The sequence below is a fragment of the Littorina saxatilis genome, linkage group LG4 (assembly GCF_037325665.1).
Source record: "Littorina saxatilis isolate snail1 linkage group LG4, US_GU_Lsax_2.0, whole genome shotgun sequence".
Taxonomy (NCBI): Eukaryota; Metazoa; Mollusca; class Gastropoda; order Littorinimorpha; family Littorinidae; genus Littorina; species Littorina saxatilis.
Genome location: NC_090248.1, coordinates 52,930,206 through 52,947,850, shown reverse-complemented (window position 1 = coordinate 52,947,850; position 17,645 = coordinate 52,930,206). Strand labels below are relative to the sequence as shown.

The 17,645-nt window shown below is 40.0% G+C and overlaps 3 long non-coding RNA genes across 3 annotated transcripts in view; 2 read left to right on the top strand and 1 right to left on the bottom strand.

Annotated features, from left to right (window-relative positions):
• The window catches only part of LOC138965098 (uncharacterized), a 267,523-nt gene that overhangs the window by 23,032 nt on the left and 226,846 nt on the right, over nucleotides 1-17,645 (top strand). The gene's annotated exons all lie outside the window — the stretch shown is intronic.
• Nucleotides 1-17,645, bottom strand: part of LOC138965099 (uncharacterized) — a 174,407-nt gene that overhangs the window by 44,831 nt on the left and 111,931 nt on the right. The gene's annotated exons all lie outside the window — the stretch shown is intronic.
• LOC138965096 (uncharacterized) lies at nucleotides 1,317-12,139 on the top strand. Its single transcript, XR_011455301.1, has 3 exons — nucleotides 1,317-1,446; nucleotides 9,885-10,452; nucleotides 11,836-12,139. It is a non-coding gene; the product is annotated as an uncharacterized lncRNA (long non-coding RNA).

The following is a 17,645-nucleotide window of genomic DNA, read 5'->3' as shown; positions in this document are numbered from 1 at the left end:
GAGTGATTTGCATATGTCATTGTATATTGTAAGAAGCTGGTAAACAGTTGAGTCACCAGGGATGAAACCGGACTGCGACTCTGTAATGATATTGTTTTGCTTTAAGTAGTCAAAGACATGAATTTGTATACATTTCTCTAGTGTTTTGCCAACACAGCTTAGGAGGGAGATTGGACGATAATTACTACATGTATCTTTGTTTCCCTTTTTATGAACTGGTGAAACGTGGGCTATTTTCCAAACTGACGGAAAAATTCCTTCACGTAAAGACCGATTAAACAGTGCAGTTAGGCTGTCACAAATCACTTCGCAGCTCTCAATTAAAATTCTATTGTGGATTTCGTCTGGACCGACTGCTTTTGTTTTGTCTAGTTTGTTAATCGTATTTATAACTTCTTCGACTGAAAGTGTGAGAGTGTTTATTCTGCAAGGAAGCCTTGGTACTTCAGGAATGTCTGACATATCGTCTTCGACAATGGACTGTTGGATAAAGAAGTCGTTGAACAAGTTTGCTTTTTCTAGGTTAGTATAGTAGGTTGCTCCGTTTGACGTCAAAGGAGGAATTTCGTTGGGGTTTGATCCTTTCTTTGATAAGAATGATTTAACTAGTTTCCACCAATTTTTAGTACCAAAGTTATCTCCACTGGATACTTTTTTGTCTAGTTCTTTTATATATTCTAATTTCCGATTACGAATTGTGTCAGTATAATTATTGCGAGTCATACGAAAGTGTTCCCAGGCCTCAGGTGTGTTTAGACGCACTGCTGTATCGTGGACTGATCTTTTTTTGTCGCGTAGTTTTATAATTTCCTCTGCCATCCATGGTGCGTCTTGATCGCGAACAGTTATTGTCTTTACTGGCATACATAGTCTTGCGACGCTTAACAGCTTTTCGGAGGTCGAGGTTGTCGGTGTGTGTGTGTGTGTGTGTGCGTGTCAATGTGTGTGAGTCAGTGCATGTGGGTGTGTGTGTGTGCGTGTACTAGCTGTGTCAATGTGTCTGTGTGTGTCTGTGTACGTGTTTTGAGATGACTTTGGTGTTTAGGTCTTGCTTTTTCAGTGACACTGCTGTTAAACTTTTCTCATGAGTACACGTGACTAGCTGATGTGGTCACTATAGCAATTTAAGTTAAGTCAATGGGCATTTATAAATCGATATTGTAAAAACGACTTCCTTCTTTGGCGAAAAAGTTACTTCACGTATAATTACAAGTCATTATATTACTTTCATTTTAAAACATTCTTTTTGTTTTTCCTTTATTTTCCGTTTATATTTTTTTAGATGTCTCTCCGATAATTTCGGAGTTACCGTTCCCTGCTATTCATTAGAAATCCCAACTTTCAGTTTCAGTTCGACGCTGTATGTTTTCCGTCAGTCAAATAACAAGACTTGCGCTCAACTAAATCCAGGGGTTGGCAGGTGCTTCATTGACAATTTATTTTCAGGTATCTATGCACATGCGATCTCTGTATCGTGTTCGTTTTGCAGATGAATTCTAGTAGTTATACACAACTTGACAATCATGGCTGAACAGTGAACGTAACTATGTTTGAGCTTCCTTGTCTGTCTACTCATTAGAACACGAAACGAAACCACATTTAGACATTGTCACGCACCACATCATCGTGGAATTTAGAACGACTCTGTACTTGTATTTAACTTCACACGATTGATTTTTCTAACATGGGCACTGTGTGTTTGAGACCTACTTTTGTTTAAATCTGTTGACGTTTTCTTTAGTTTAGGCCTATATATACGGTCAGATGGATTTCTGTCTATTATTAGATATTATTGTTAGTGTGTTCTTACTGAAATGTGGTTTTAAATTGGATGATATTATTTTCGGTTTGTTTTGTCAGGTCTGAATGAAATCAGAAAGTGAAGTAACTTAGTAAAAGTTTGACGTGTCAATCTCTATAACTCAGCCTAGGGAGCTTTTTGTAAGTTTATACGTTCGCACTAGTGTAGAAAGTTCAGTAAAGTGTTGATTAATATGTATATATATATATTCTGTGATAAACCTTTTTGGTATCTGAGCAGCCCTCGTGAGATATATATGGTCATGGCTCAGAAAAGGTGTTGAATTTGTGGGACACTTGAGTCACAAATACAAACTCTTGGATTCTTTCCATTTTGGGGTCCAGCAAAACTGTTCATGTGTTTAGTTGTGTCTGGGCAGTAACAATTATGTATTTTCATCAATTACTGCGGAATGAATTGCATTTTAAATTTTAACTGGAGTATGTGTTACATAACACTGTGTCACACATTGTTTTCTAATATACAGTTAACAGTAAACCTATTACACAATAAAAGTTAACTGCATTAGTTAGTATCTACCTTGATCTTCATTTGTGAAAAGTGGCATTCCCCGACAGCAATAATCTGCATATCTAGGTACCCTAGGAATGTGTGTATGTTACATGAACACCAATAAACAAAACAACGATCAAACAAGTACTCAAAGAACTGAAAAGATTACTGTTTCAGCAGTCAATCAATTCTTAGTTCCACACACTTCATACGGACAGTCTGCAAAAAAAATCAAATCAGAACAAGATGTGAAAATGTATTCAAACAAAAATCAACTTTCTGTGTCTCACAACACAGACATTCAAAACTGCGAAATTCCTATTTATTTTACACACACAACCTTAGAAATACATGTAATGGGAAGAGAAACAAGTACATAATAGTAAAGAGTTGAAATGCATCAATGATACCGGACCCGTTATTCCCATTACAGTAGAACCCCTCACAACGACCCCCCTCTCTAAGGACTACCCCGCCACAAGGACCCTTTTTTTTTTAACCGATGTGTTTCCTTATATAGTTGTCACCAGTGTAGCGACCACCCCGCTCTAACATCTAAGGACCGACCTAACAGCTTGTGTAACGACTTTGTCAGACAAAGCCAAGACTCAGTCAGCGTAACGCATCACTGACAAACCGGTTATAACCGTCTTGCGTAAGCAAAGGCACTAATTAACCGCTGAGAGGTGTGATGGTTGGGTGGGCTGAGTAAACATCACAAACCAATCATCGAGAAAACAAACTCACGTGACCAACACACACCGTTCAATTCAGTCAGAATAGACAGTCTTTGGACAGAAGAGCAGTGGAGATCGACATGGCGTCTACAAAGAAAAGAAAATATTTAACTCTCGAGAATCGAGTGAATGTTGTGAACAGACACAAAAAGGGAGAAACTGCCATCGCGATTGCAAAAAGTCTTGATGTTTGAAAATCGCAAATTCAAAGAATTATCCAACTCCAAGAAAACATTCTGAAAAAGGTGGGGAAGTGGTGACAAGGCAGTGAACGCACTCACCATGCACTGACATCATACAAAAGCAGCCACACAAACACAGCACAGAGGCAGAGGCAGGTGTGCAGATGCTTTGTGAGAATAAGCGTTGAAAACCAGTTTGAATAAAAAACCAGCAGATAGAGCCGCATGTCATAATCATTCTTGTCTGGCTTTATTGACTGCATGCCGATCGATCTTGTGGCAGTGACTTTTCACTCTTCAGTCGGACTGTACACAAACCGCTATCACTCTCCCTCACTGACTACCCTAAGCGCTGACAACTGATGTTTGGAAGAGTACACCTCTCTATTTCTCTCCAATGCTCTTCCTGCTGACTTGAGTGACACCGGACACCCCACTGAGTTTAGCCAGCTACCCCCCCCCCCCCTCTCTCTCTCCCCCCAGCCATGTACTGTTTGGTGCTGTGGCCAGAGAGGTGTTACCGGCTAATTGAGGCCAGCTGCACTGTTCACTCAGAGCAAAACTAGTTGACTGTGTCTAACTTTTGACAAAGCAACACAACTGAAGGGTTCACAGATTAGGTAACCGACTCACTGGTCAAGGCTGCAGGGAAACAAGAGTATCTTTTCAATGAAAGAGGTTACACACAGATACGCGATGCTGAGAACGGTGGCCGATTTTTCACTCTCTTTCTCGGAGGGCCTTCATCATTGCAGGGACTGCTGTAAAGAAATGCTTGCTCAGAAACTAACTCTTTTTGCATTGAAACATGCACCAGAACTGGTGGACACCATCGACAATGTCAAACATGAAATCGAAGCAGTTTGCTTGAGGAAACGGTCGTCAGCAACTCAAACTTCTCTGTTTTCTTTTTTTAAGAAAATCTGAGGTGACTTTCTTTGTGGCCCCGCCCCCTCCCTCTGTAAGGACCCCCCTCCATAAGGACCGATTTTTGTCAACATTTTCAAGGTCGCTAGAGAGGGGTTCTACTGTATCAGTTATCTGTCAAGTCATTCCTGAAAGTTTCCAATGAGTGTGTTACATTTCACCAAAAAAATCAAACTTTAGGACACTGTCAAGATATTCACATGAAAAATGCATGCAAAAGAATGAAAAATGAAAGAGCAAAACCATAACAACCTAACAATGATGTCTTATGACTTCTACCATGCTCCAATTCACAATACAGAGAAGATTTTCTCACTTTTGACACTGAGTGTGTTACATTTCACCAAAAAAGTCTTACTTCACATTATTTTGTAAGGTATAAAGCATATATCCATCCACTTGGTAATGAAAACAATACACTGTACAAAAAACTTGATAAACCCCCCAAAAAATCTTCAGGTTGAAGGCGGATTTTGAAGTTATCAAGAAAAATGCTGTTTATTCGCCAATGAGTGTGTTACAAAACACTGTCATAACATGAACAAAACGTTGTTCATATTCAGTGCATTCAGTTAATTGTGAAATTAATTGTAAGAATGACACCATGGTTGCTACACAACTATTGAAACTATTGTTGACACATTCCGACAGCAATAATCTGCATATCTAGGTACCCTAGGCAAGTGTGTGTGTTACAGGAACACCAATAAACAAAACAACGATCAAACAAGTACTCAAAGAACTGAAAAGAATACTGTTTCAGCAGTCAATCTATTCTTAGTTCCACACACTTCATACGGACAGTCTGCAAAAAAAAAATCAAATCAGAACAAGATGTGAACATGTATTCAAACAAAAATCAACTTTCTGTGTCTCACAACACAGACATTCAAAACTGCGAAATTCCTATTTATTTTACACACAAAACCTTAGAAATATATGCAATGGGAAAAGAAACAAGTACATAATAGTAAAGAGTTGAAATGCATCAATGATACCGGACCCGTTATTCCCATTATCAGTTATCTGTCAAGTCATTCCTAAAAGTTTCCAATGAGTGTGTTACATTTCACCAAAAAAATCAAACTTTAGGACACTGTCAAGATATTCACATGAAAAATGCATGCAAAAGAATGAAAAATGAAAGAGCAAAACCATAACAACCTAACAATGATGTCTTATGACTTCTACCATGCTCCAATTCACAATACAGAGAAGATTTTCTCACTTTTAACACTGAGTGTGTTACATTTCACCAAAAAAGTCTTACTTCACATTATTTTGTAAGGTATAAAGCATATATCCATCCACTTGGTAATGAAAACAATACACTGTGCAAAAAAACTTGATAAACCCAACAAAAAAATCTTAGGTTGAAGGCGGATTTTGAAGTTATCAAGGAAAATGCTGTTTATTCGCCAATGAGTGTGTTACAAAACACTGTCATAACATGAACAAAACGTTGTTCATATTCAGTGCATTCAGTTAATTGTGAAATTAATTATAAGAATGACACCATGGTTGCTACACAACTATTGAAACTATTGTTGACACATTCCGACAGCAATAATCTGCATATCTCGGTACCCTAGGCAAGTGTGTGTGTTACATGAACACCAATAAACAAAACAACGATCAAACAAGTACTCAAAGAACTGAAAATTACCAATCCTTCAAAGTAAATTGTAACAAGAAGGGCAAAGCCCATACGACTCACATGCTTGACCTTGACCTTTAGGTCAAATAACTAAACTTAGCAATGACATCATACACTAAGAACTGCTTTACACATTTTTCCTACCAAAATACATGTGACCTTGGGTCAAGGTCAAGGTCATCCAAGTTCATGCAACACAAAGCTGTTAATTTAAGACATAGGAAGTACAATAGTGCTGATTGGCTCTTTCTACCATGAGATATGGTCACTTTTAGTGGTTCACTACCTTATTTTGGTCACATTTCATAAGGGTCAAAGTGACCTTGACCTTGATCATATGTGACCAAATGTGTCTCATGAGGAAAGCATAACATGTGCTTTTAAGTTTGAAACAGTTATCTTCCATAGTTCAGGGTCAAGGTCACTTCAAAATATGTATACAATCCAACTTTGAAGAGCTCCTGTGACCTTGACCTTGAGGCAAGGTAAACCAAACTGGTATCAAAAGATGGGGCTTACTTTGCCCTATATATCATATATAGGTGAGGTATTGAATCTCAAAAACTTCAGAGAAAATGGGAAAAATAGCTGTTTTTTAGACAACATTTATGGCCCCTGCGACCTTGACCTTGAAGCAAGGTCAAGATGCTATGTATGTTTTTTGGGGCCTTGTCATCATACACCATCTTGCCAAATTTGGTACTGATAGACTGAATAGTGTCCAAGAAATATCCAACGTTAAAGTTTTCCGGACGGACGGACGGACGACTCGGGTGAGTACATACTCACTTTTGCTTCGCATGTGAGTAAAAAAAACACTCTAATTCAAAACAATAAACACAGACATCCTTTTCTGTTTACTTGATTCATTCCTTACTTTGTTCCAGCAAGATTTAAATAATTTTCAAGATAACTGTACAAACTATTGGAGTGTGTTACCTCTCACGATGTGCGAGTGGTGTGAGTAACACACTCAACACTGTTCCTAAAAAAAACCCTCTAATTCAAAACAATAAACGCAGACATCATTTTCTGTTTACTTGATTCATTCCTTACTTTGTTCCAGCAAGATTTAATTAATTTTCAAGATAACTCTACAAACTATTGGAGTGTGTTACCTCTCACGAAGTGCGAGTGGTGTGAGTAACACACTCAACACTGTTCCTAAAAAAACCCCTCTAATTCAAACAATAAACGCAGACATCATTTTCTGTTTACTTGATTCATTCCTTACTTTGTTCCAGCAAGATTTAAATAATTTTCAAGATAACTCTACAAACGATTGGAGTGTGTTACCTCTCACGATGTGCGAGTGGTGTGAGTAACACACTCAACACTGTTCCTAAAAAAAACCACTCTAATTCAAAACAATAAACGCAGACATCATTTTCTGTTTACTTGATTCATTCCTTACTTTGTTCCAGCAAGATTTAAATAATTTTCAAGATAACTCTACAAACGATTGGAGTGTGTTACCTCTCACGATGTGCGAGTGGTGTGAGTAACACACTCAACACTGTTCCTAAAAAAAACCACTCTAATTCAAAACAATAAACGCAGACATCCTTTTCTGTTTACTTGATTCATTCCTTTGTTCCAGCAAGATTTAAATAATTTTCAAGATAACTCTACAAACGATTGGAGTGTGTTACCTCTCACGATGTGCGAGTGGTGTGAGTAACGCACTCAATGTAAAAAAAACATATATTTCTTTTTCCTGTAATTTATTTCATTAAATTGGCATGAAAACAAAGCACAAGGTGAACTGTATGGAAAGACTATAGAAAAGGCCAGAAAAAACACATGCAATGACATGAACGCTGAATAACTTGGGAAATTGGTTGAATCGTCTCAAACATATGTCTTTAAAAATCAAAATAAAGAAAAATCTTTGTCCTAAAAAATGCAAATTTTATCAAAACAAATCACAATAACACTTCTAACTTTCAGATGAAAAAAAAAGGAAGTAAGTTGTTATTTAGTGAAAATAACAGTGTTTCAAACTGCAGGTGAGTACGTTACATACAACGAAAAACCAGTGGTTTTTATCTTGGCCGTTTACGTCCATCTCCTCCATGCCACACTGAGTTCTGAGTTCGAGACAGTCAATGCAACTTTGTAGCAGACGATAGAACAGTTGTTTCCATCGTTGGAAGTCAGGAACATGTCGATAAACAACTTTGATTTACGTTGTTACTTTTCGCGGTAACACGAAAGTACACAACAACGAACTTAAGACTTATTTTCATTGCTTTGTCTTCTGTGTTTGTGCATATTTTTTGTTTTAAGTAGTAGATTGTTCTTTCTTGTCCAAGTTTATCGCTTAGTTCAACGTCTGTCATCATTATTAAAAGCGCGGCAAAAGCTAAAACTGCCTACGTGACTCCAAACACGAAAAGTAACATACTCACCGTTGGATCTAAACTTGATCTCAGCCGACTGTTGGGGTGAGGTACTGGTTATCGTGCAGTATGTAAACAATAACTAACACCTTCTCTTTCCCTCTCCATCAAGTTCTTATCCAAGCAGTGTGTGTAGTACGCACAAATACGACGTTTCGACACCAAGTAAAAAAGTGTCCCAACTTCCGGCCCAAAAATCGACGTAAATTCACTCTACTATTGCGCCTTGCTCGAAAACAAAGTCATCAAACCTTTCGGTTTCTACCAGAATAGTAACTGTATTCATATCTGCACCCCGTGTCAGTACTTTCAAAGGTAGAATAAACCATAACTGAGCGTGTGGGGCGTTTGAATGGGGCAAGGGTGGAGTTCGACGCCATTTCTGAGCCGTGACCATATATATATCCGCAAGACATATGATATATATGCTCTTATTTATGCTGATGGGGTCTATGTCGACCAAAAGAGTGGGATTCCCTGTAGGTGGAGTTCCTGTAGAGGGATTCCCTGTATACAGGGAGTCCCACAGGTTGGAGTTTTTGAGTCACTTGAGAAAATGTGACTCTATGTAATCGGTCGATCAGTGTTAGTCTGTCCGGCCGGCCGTCCGTAGACACCACCTTAACGTTGGACTTTTCTCGGAAACTATCAAAGCGATCGGGCTCATATTTTGTTTAGTCGTGACCTCCAATGACCTCTACACTTTAACGATGGTTTCGTTGACCTTTGACCTTTTTCAAGGTCACAGGTCAGCGTCAAAGGAAAAATTAGACATTTTATATCTTTGACAAAGTTCATCGGATGTGATTGAAACTTTGTAGGATTATTCTTTACATCAAAGTATTTACATCTGTAGCCTTTTACGAACGTTATCAGAAAAACAAGGGAGATAACTAGCCTTTTCTGTTCGGCAACACACAACTTAACGTTGGGCTTTTCTCGGAAACTATAAAAGTGACCGGGCTCAAATTTTATGTGAACGTGACTCATTGTGTTGTGAATAGCAATTTCTTCCTGTCCATCTGATGCCTCATATAATATTCAGAACTGCGAAAGTGACTCGATCGAGCGTTTGCTCTTCTTGTTCAATAAAACTTGCAAACCATACTCAAATTTCAAAGAATTATCGAAAAAGATCGAAAAACATCAAATTCTACCGATGTCGCTAAGCACCACGTGACTTTCAGTGATATCAGCGAAACACTACAGGAACTAGACCCTGTGGGATTCCCTGTATACAGGGAATCCCTCTACAGGAACTCCACCTACAGGGAATCCCACTCTTTTGGTCGACATAGACCCCATCAGCCTTATTTATGCTTCGAACGTCGCGAGAACATCGGCCTTTGCAGCTCTTGCAAGATAGCCATACAACATGCTTTGCGCTATGCTTTGAAGTTAGCGAGAGCTTGGATTAATGATATCTAGAGTCTATTGAAAATTAAATGTTGTAACTGCATGTATTCAATGGTTTATCTGTGCCTGTAGTGTCAAATTTGTTATACAATAAGTGCTGATTCTATCACCCAAGTGTTGAGTATAGCTTGACGATCGAACAGTCTTGTCTTTTTGTGACAACATTTGCATGGAAGATTCACCCCAGGTTTTAAGATATATATATATGGTAGCGAAAGCTAATGCTGAAATCATTGAATTTATTTTCAGGTTTGGCTGACAAATCAGTGACAGCAATTCAAGACACAACACGTCCAGTGATGACCTGCTCTGCCATTCTGAACCTGGAGTTGCTGTTTATGAAACCCACCTGATTTCAGAATCCTCATCATGGCTACAGGGGGTGTTGTACCTAAATTCAGACTTCCCTGTGGTATTGTTGTAGTAGTGACCAAAGGTGACATTTTTAAAACTAAAGCTCCTGCACTTGCAACTGGAGAAGACAAAAGCCTTAAAGGCGAAGGAGGCGTTTCCAAGGGACTGAAAGAAAGATGCCCTAAAGCTTACACCAAAGGCAAGGAACAGTTGAGGAAATCCTGCAAGTCTGAGTTTGAGCTGGGTCATGTTCATTGTGTCCACGTTCCACCAAACCAGCAAGGTGCCAAGTCCAAGAAGAGTGTTTCATTCGGAGTTGTTTACCATGCCATAGTGCCTAATGCAAAAGTGTCCAAGACTATGGCTGAATGGCGGGACACCATGAAACACATGTACTACAACCTGCTCAAGGCAGTGGATGGAGATGATAAAACGTCACTTGCTCTCCCTCTACTTGGAAGTGGTAAGTTTGTAAATATTAACTGTATCTATATATTTATACGGCTTGTGTCTGTCTGTGTGTGTGTGTGTGTTCACCATGCACGGCCAAAGTTCTCGATGGATCTGCTTCAAATTTGGTGGGCATATTCAGGTAGACCCCAGACACAACCTAGTCGATGAGAATTTTCAACACGTGCTCTCAGCGCGCAGCGCTGAACCGATTTTGGTTCTACCTCAGTTATTTTGGTTCCACCTCAGCTTACCCGGGCCCCCATACCGACACACCATAGCCGCTACACCACATCACAACGCCAAAGTTCTCGGTGGATCTTTTTCAAATTTGGACACCGTATTCAGCTACACCCCGGACACAATATCATCGATGAGATATTTCAACACGTGCTCTCAGCGCGCAGCGCTGAACTCATTTTCGTTTTTGTGTTCATTTCACCATTATAAGTAACTCTTCCTTATCTTCTCCAGTGTTTGGCGTTTATCTCCCTTCCTTCGTGTGGCTTTCCCGTTCAGTTGTAAGTTACTACACTGCGCTGTCCACTGCGCTGAGCGTCTTCGGATATTCCCGGCGTTCTGTTACTGTTACCTATTTTTAGAAGGTCAACGCAGTGTACAGAACGTAAATTGGACCCGTAAATTATCCTCACTGTAAAAGTGCAAAGGTCGAATCAATTTATAGCCACGCGAAAAATACACTGTCATCTATCTCTCTATAGATACGGCTTCTCTGTGTTTTTGTGTGTGTGTGTGTGAGTGTGTGTGTCTCTATGTAAGCAACACCTGTGCATTCTTCAGTTCTGTTTGTGATGTGGTCTGGCGGCTTTTGTGTAATTTTATGTACTGGCCTTCCTTTGAGAAGCCATAACTTGCTCAGTCCTGCTTGAGTGGAGTTCGCCTCCAAAGGTGATTAACACGGTTACATTCGTCGACAAGGATGGGACTCGATATGGTCAGGAATGGCATTATGGCCACTGAATCATTTTCGTGCTGTTCCCATTCCACGAATCTGGGAGGGACCTAAGCTTGGCGGGTCCATAGTTCGGACCCGGCGAAGCCGGCGTACGGCTCTAAGTACTTCTTCCCGGCGAAGCCGGCTACCCGGCGAAGCGGGTATTCATCTAGTAATATATATATACATCATGTATGTGTGTAACTGTAATGGTTGATTCGCTGATTTTACAGTTAGGGTGTGGATCAGTACTTAACAAAGATGAAAAAACAAAGTATCTGTGTGCATGCTTTCGGGTGTCAGCTCTTGAATTTTATTTTGCAGACATTTTGCAGATGCACGTGTGTCTGTCAAATTAACAGGGATGTTGCTGGGATTTATTTTCAATGGCTTTAAAAGTACTGTTGTTTTCCTGAGTTTTTAAACTTTTTGTCTGTGCAGGTGGTGCTCGTGCCTCACCTGAGGACGCAACAGATATTTTGACGGAGGCCCTTGCTACCTTCCGTCGTCACAGCAACACACAGCCTCATGGAAATCTGAGAAAGATTGTTCTCTACATTCGAGCACCAGAAGCCTTTGACAAAATGATATCAAAGCTGTCAAAGCACCGTTCAATTAAACAAGTCAAAGCCAGTGATACTGGTACCAAAAGAAAAAAGCATGCAAGAAAAGGCAATGAATTTCAAGATTCGGAAGAGTCCAACTTGCCACTCATTCTGAAAAATATGACCCTAAAAAATGGAGAAGATGCTGATAGTTTTTCCTGTGATGACGAAGAAGATGACGAAGAAGATGACGAAGTAGATGAAGAGGAAGAAAAGGAAGAAGAAGAAGAAGAGAAGTGTGCCGTCTGCCTTGAGGAAGTGACCAACCCCAAGAAGCTTGACAAGTGTGGGCATACGTTCTGCACCGAGTGCATTGACGACACCTTCAAGCACCACAAGCCTGCCTGCCCCACGTGCAACACCATGTACGGGCTGATCAAGGGGAACCAGCCGCGTGGAACCATGCCATCTGGTACTCAAGGGGTGAGGATTTTGAGTGTGTGTGTGTGTGTTGTTGATGGTGGTGATGGTTGTAGTGGTAGTATAGATGTGTGTGGTTTTATGGATTGGAAAGGGAGATTTTGTTTCTGCTCAGTTCTGCAGTGGATTCCAGCGAACTGCGGCATCGCTGGAAATGAGAAGGCGGATGGTCTGGCCAAAGATGCAGGAAGACAGGAACAACCAGAAACCAGCCTGGCCTTCCGAGAGACCAAAACCCTCATCAAGCATCGCTGGAAGACAGCATTCAAAGAAAGAAACGGAGGCTACAAGCCAGACCAAGACCCCATCCACCGCCTCAGCCGTGCAGAGCAGATTGCCATCTTCCGGCTGCGTACAGGGCACTGCGGCTTTAACTCTTAGCGTCCTGTACCGCATGAAACCGCACCTCTATGTCAGTCCTGTACCGCACGAAACCGCAACTCGCTGATGCCATTTTTAGAAATGACCTCAAAGGAAGAGTTACCAGCCTTGCGATGCTCTCCTGCTTTGGAAAACAGCTTTAGTCCTTCAAGGCACATGTCATGGCAGCCGGTGGATTTTTTTCAGGACTTTTGGATGTGATTTCGATTTTTGTGGACGGATTTTGTTCGGATTTTTTGTGTTAGCTTTCAAAATTCAACATGGAGACGAGTGATAGTGATAGTGACACGTCTTTTCACGGGTTTGAGGCAAGAAATGTGGAGAATGACTTCGATGGTGGTGATGATGATAGTGGACAGAGTGATCTATCAATTTCCGAGGTTTCAAGCGTACACACAGCCGATTTGAGTGATTTTGAACCTCTAAGTTCGGACGAATCATCCGCAGATGATGACATTGACGAGAATGCACAATGGTGTGGAAACATCGAACAGTGGGAGGAAGATGCATTCCTAGAAAGTGTGGGCCCTACACAGCCTCTTCCATACAATGCTGAAGCAGTCAACTATTTTTACCAGCTGTTTCCATTGGCTTTCATTGAGAAAATCAAGGATGAAACTGAATGTTACGCTCGCCAAAAACGGGATGCCCTATTGGATTTTACGTGGATACTTTACCTGGGATTTTACCTGTGATAACTACCTCCCCAAGAGTCAAGTTGGTGTTATTTTTAATCATAAGATAACAGTGCATGACAACCAACATAAAACACAGACACAACACCTTCATTGCTTTTTGTTTTATTTTATTTTATTTTATTTTATTTCATAATTTATTTTTTACCTGAAATTATTAATTAATTAGATTTTTTTATGACAAGTAATTATCACACAAACACAAATCTTTCATAAATGCAAAGTACATTCATTCCCCAATGGTCAAAAAAAATATCAAGTAAATCCATCCATAAACAATGAAAATATGATTTTTTTATTGAACACACCCAAATTTTGTCTCTTTTTCCCAAATCCTTATGGGATTTTGCACTGGGACATGCAAAAAACGTTACAGGACGTTAAGAGTTAAAGCGCACCTGAAAAGGATCGGCGTAGCAGAGTCGGCATTGTGCGATTGTGGGGCGGCCTACCAGACAGTAGAACATGTATTGAATACATGCACAAACTTCACTCTGCTGCGGAACCAGATCTGGCCAGAAGGAGCTACACTGGAGACCAAGCTCTGGGGAACGTCAGAAGACCTGAAAGCGACGTTCCAGTTCACGACAGCAGCGGAACTATGACCCTAGACACAACCGTCGAACGCAGAAGTTTCTGCTCAGTTTGTTTGCACATGCACAAATGTTCACTTGCATAAACACACATTTATACACAAGCATTCTTGCACACACACACATACACACGTGCATGCACACTACCCCGCCACAGCGCCCGTCGTGGATCTAAACACTTGGACACATAGCAAACATCAACCGTCTGCCTGTTATTTGTGCTGAGTGGGACATTTTTGCTGTATTAATGTTGTTATTCACTGGCGGCCTCCTTTGTCAATCATTGAAATTGAATCAACCAAAATGATTCCCATTCTGCACAGAAAGTAGTCAGACTGGAATTGTGGTATTGTGTCCCAGTTGGAGGATGTTTTTACATTTAGTCAAGTTTTGACTTAATGTTTTAACATAGACGGGGGAATCGAGACGAGAATCGCGGTGTGTGTGTGTGTGTGTGTGTGTGTGTGTGTGTGTGTGTGTGTGTGTGTAGAGCGATTCAGAGTAAAGTACTAGACTGATTTTAATGAAATTTTACATGAGAGTTCCTGGGCATGATACCCCCAGACGTTTTTTTGTGTTTTTTTCGATAAATGTCTTTGATGATGTCATATGCGGCTTTTTGTAAAAGTTGAGGCGGCATTGTCACACCCTCATTTTTCAATGAAATTTATTGAAATTTTGGCCAAGCAATCTTCGACGAAGGCCGGAGTTTGGTATTGCATTTCAGCTTGGAGGCTTACAAATTAATTGATGATTTGGTCATTAAAAATCTGAACGATCCAAAAACAAATTCATCTTATTCTGCATCATTTTCTGATTCCAAAAACATATAAACATGTTATATTCGGATTACAAACAATCTCTGAAAATTAAAAATATAAAAATTATGATTAAAATTAATTTGTCCAAATCGATTTAAAAGCAATTTCATCTTATTCCTTGTCGGTTCCTGATTCCAAAAACATATAGGTATAATATGTTTGGATTAAAAACAAGCTCAGAAAGTTAAAAAGAATAGAGATTAAAAAAAGCGTGCCTTCTGAGCGCTGCAACCACTAACCCGCTCTTCTTGTCAATTTCACTGCCTTTGCCACGAGCGGTGGACTGACGATGCTACGAGTATACGGTCTTGCTGAAAAAATGCAGTGCGTTCAGTTTCATTCTGTGAGTTCGACAGCTTGACTAAATGTTGTATTTTCGCCTTACGCGACTTAATGTTATTCCATGAAAATGTCTGGCCAGGGGCCAGTTTCATATACGCGCTCTTAGGCGTTCCTAGGAATAGGGCCTTAAGAGCTCTTAGCTGAGAGTGGGACGAAAGTTAGGAACGACGCGTTTCATGATCCATCTTTGGGATCGCTCTTTGCAAAGAGCGAGCAAAGCGCTATTTTTAGTGGCTAAACGGAGTTTCCCGATTAGTTACGTCACATCAGGTTCAAGGTCACAACATCCGGTTGAAAGCAGACGAAAAGCTGAAGATAACACCGATCCAAACAAAGTAAGCACACATTTACACATAGAGAAATAATAACCCTCCTTTCCAATGTCAACAAAAGCAACGCGATCGTGGAGGCTTGTTTTTCTAGCCCCGTCACAAAACGAATAAAACATGAGACTTGGTACCTGTACATACGTATTATATATGTAGATCTAGATCTGAATGACGTCCTTGACATCGTCCATAATGAATTTTCTGGGCCTCAAATTTGTTAATAACTTCTACATCTGTGGACCGAATCACTTGATATATGGGATACTTAAACTTCAGTCTATGCATGACCCTTCTACAAATTGACACATTTTTAGATCAAATGGTCTGACTTTTGTGCATTTTCAAAAAAGGTTGCCAAATTCGGGGGTCGACTCAACAGCACGAGGTTTGAAATTGAGCAGTCGCCGAACTAACCCTATTTCAGCCCTCAAGATTGTTAGCTTTGGGATAATTTGAATGACTTAGTATACCTGAATCAACATCAGACAGTCAGTTATTTGAATATAGCAATTAAAAGCAGGATCAGGGCATTTCAAATGGATGAATGCGTTCCTGTCATTAATTAATTTTGTGTGGCATTGCGAAAGTGTAACTGTACAACGAAGGGTTTATTTTGTCAGTCATTTGAGTTTAGCAAACATGTTCATAGTTGTGCATACACTTCAGTTCATTCGCGACCGTTCTACACAGTTTCGAGTCTCTAAGTACATGTATAATGATCGGACATTTACCTTTTCTACAAAATGTGTTTCAAATTACCCCTCCGAAATTGTGAGTGGCACGAAAGCTTTGCTGTTTAGGGAGCTGTAACTGCTTTCTTTAGGTCACCGATAATCTAAGGGGGTGAAGGGTGTGTTTGTGTATTCTCACATATTCAGATAATGCAAACAGTAAAAGTCTGGAGGGTTTATTGCTACCGCTAAATGTCAAACCTTGTTCTGTTGAGACGATCGTCGAATTTGGAAACTTTGTTTCGAAATTGCACAAACGTCAGACCATTTGTTCTACAACATTGCCACTCAAGGGAAGGGGCATGCATAGGCTGAAGTTTATGTCCCCTAAATATATAGTGATCCGGTCAAGAGATGTAGAAGTAATTAGCAGTTGTGAGGGTTGCAGTTTTCTTGGGTCACACTCTGTACGTGTCTTGTGCCATTTTGACAACATTGTGTGTGTGTGTTTGATTGATCTGCACCTTGCATCGATATGCGTATGGCATTGCTGACAGAGAGGGAGTGGTATTTTGCGACCGTATTTTTTTTTTTTTTTTTTTTGGGGGGGGGGGGGGGGGGGTGTTGTCAGGTCAAAGTTGTTAAGTTTATCTCCCGTACTTGTCATGCAATTGTGATGTAAATGAAAATGTATTTCATTCAGACATCACAGACTGGGTGTCAAAATATGTGGGTGTTTTAGTTTTTACTTAGATCTATATGAATTATTTTCTGTATGAAGACATTGACTCTGCAATAATTAGTCTTTCTTTCTTTATTTGGTGTTTAACGTCGTTTTCAACCACGAAGGTTATATCGCGACGAAATAATTAGTCGTGATAGGTCATACTGAAGAGAGAGAGAGAGAGAGAGAGAGAGAGAGAGAGAGAGAGAGAGAGAGAGAGAGAGAGAGAGAGAGAGAGAGAGAGAGAGAGAGAGAGAGAGAGAGAGAGAGAGAGAGATAGATAGATATAGAGAGAGCATTGGTCAGCATATCCTACGGATGGTCATTTCAGTAAGAAAGCATTATTTGCGTTATATTTATATCTTGACACAGACACACAAGCACACACACAGACTTTTATCTCCAAACAGTTATTAAATGCCAACAACAAGCATGGAACCCAACAAAACATCATTCAAATCTTTCTGATCATTCACATCTGTCTTTATTTCAATGGGATGCATCGATTTTCACCACAACTTAACACGAGAAAGAGCAGGGTTATATTGTTTGACATTGTTCTGGTTACCTTTTACATACCTTCCTAACACTGTAATGCATCATAAACACCAACACGAATGCGTTTATATTTGTACATTGGATAATTATTAATTGCAGACTATGAGTATGA